The sequence below is a fragment of the Palaemon carinicauda genome, chromosome 11 (assembly GCF_036898095.1).
Source record: "Palaemon carinicauda isolate YSFRI2023 chromosome 11, ASM3689809v2, whole genome shotgun sequence".
NCBI classification, from domain to species: domain Eukaryota; kingdom Metazoa; phylum Arthropoda; class Malacostraca; order Decapoda; family Palaemonidae; genus Palaemon; species Palaemon carinicauda.
Window position 1 is genome coordinate 47254172 of NC_090735.1, and position 2500 is coordinate 47256671.

The following is a 2500-nucleotide window of genomic DNA, read 5'->3' on the forward strand; positions in this document are numbered from 1 at the left end:
TACAATACTTGTTTTATATACTCTATTATTCCAATTTCCCATTTCATCCTAATTGCATTTTATTTCAATTAAAATCTATTTTTTTTCCTATTCCAGCAATTTTAAATTTCATCGTCATTTCAAGAAGAATTTATTTTCGAATCGATAATAAAAAAGCAAGAATCAATTCAAACTGAAGTTATCAGTAATACTAGGTTCATATCCATTACCACAATAAAACGCTCAATATTTTTGAATAACTTAAAAAATTTCAGTAAAAACTAAAGTGAAATTTTAGATGTTAACTAAAAAAAGAAGTTGAGAATTTTTTCTTGAAAATCTCGCCCACCTTAAAAGGATACATTCTTTCGCTGAATGGACCTCCTCAAGATTTCACAACTAAACAAAAAAGAACAAAAATGAGCATCGTAACGTCGAGTTTGAGGAGAAGACGAAAACAAAATTTTCAGAGAAGCGAAAGACAAACATAATAGTTTTCCTTTCGCCTTTTTGTCAGAGGATTTTTCTAAAAAGCTGTTGATTTTGCAAACGTGGATCGTTGCAACTTTGGCAGTTTGGCCACGATAGCCCTTTTCCTTTTCGTTTGAAGTGTTTTCGTACAACACTTTAACTTTATCATTTCTTTACGGGTTGTGGTGGCTGATGTGGTAACGTCCCTGACTGATTGATTGATTTAAAGTTTTCAGGCATCCTGACAACGTCCCTGACTGGTGAACGTCAGACTGGGGTTCGAGTCCCGCTCAAACTCGTTAGTTTCTTTGGTCGCTGCAACCTCACCATCCTTGTGAGCTAAGGATACTGGGTTTGGGGAAGCCTATAGGTCTAACTGCTGAGTCATCAGCAGTCATTACCAAGCGCTCCTTGGTCCTACCTTGGGTGGAGATGGTCTTGAGCGCTGATCATATGTATGTAAGGTCAGTCTCTGGGGCATTGTCCTTCTCGATAGGACAATATGACTGTTCCTTGCCTCTGCCATTCATGGGTGGACTTTAAACTTTTAAACCTTTAGTAATCCTAATCCCCATTACTTCAATTGCTTTTAAGAAATAAATTGAATTTTAATTAGTTTTGATAAACAATCCTCACTTAATTTCTTCAAATCTTAGATATATTTTTTCTATCACTTGATATAAAATACACGAAAAGGATACTATCTAGCGGGTAAAATATTGTTTTACCCAACAATATTTACTTAGAAATAAAACAAAATTTTGGAGAAGGTTGTTTGTAAAAAAAAAAATAAAAAAAAAAATAAATAAAAAAAAAAAAATACATATTTTTCTGTAACGAAAAATCCAGAAATATATAAAATAATTTAGAATAATATTCAGATTGAAGTTTGTTTTACGAAGTCATAGCAATGTAAATACCCACTTGAATTATTTAGCAAGAGTTGTACAACGAAAAATGCCGTATTACGTGTTAGTCTTACAGATGCAGAGAATATGGACAAACTATAAGTTTCTAGATATCTCGCTCTTGCTTGTAATATCATCTATAATTCGCTAACGCATCAATACCTTATCATACCTGTTTTCTACTCTCTCATCAACTAATTTCCCAATCTATCCTATTCCCTTTGATTAATAATCAACTTTGATTTTTATTTCAAGTTTAAAAATTCCTCTTTATCGTATTATTTCTATTTCCTTTCTTTTATTGTTTCTATAGCAGGCTTTCTGCAAATTTGTCATAGCTGTTCTCCCAAGTAGTGATCCTTTATTGCTTCCTTAAAAGCTATCTGAAATTACTCTAAAATTCAATAACATTTCCTCCTATGATTTTTTAAGAGCCCAATGTCTTGAAACAAATTTATTTAGATTTATCAAACTTTCGCTTGTGAAATATACATAATTATCTTATCTTTCTTTTAATTGTAAAGATATGTATATAGCATTTATAATGGCATGTTTTACCAAATTCTTATTGCTATCCCATGCTATCAATATGTGGCTTTAATTTTCCGAGTTTTCGAGCAAACTACAAAAAAGAAGGAAGTTAGAATCATCGTTGACAAAATGATTCATAACTACCTTTCATTGTATAACCTTTTCGTTTTTAACATTAACGTCAATTTATAAACCTTCAAAGAAAAGACGACCCATATTCAATAGTGCAATATATAATTACACTACTACTAGAGGTAGTGATAATAATAACCATAATGATAATATTGTTTGAAATAATTTTCTAAATTCATTAAGAAGTAAAACAGGCTACATCAGAATGAAACACTCACATGTACAAAATATAAATGGAAAAATTTAACGCATAGATAAGACTGATATATATATAAATAATAATAGTGTATATAATATATATTTATAAATATATATATATATATATATATATATATATATATATATATATATATATATATATATATATATATATATCCAAATGCATCCGTTTCTCGTCCACTGAAGGACAAAGTCCTCAGACACGTCTTCAGCCATGTCTGGTATTTGACCCTTTTCATCACTAAGCTGGCCACTGAGGA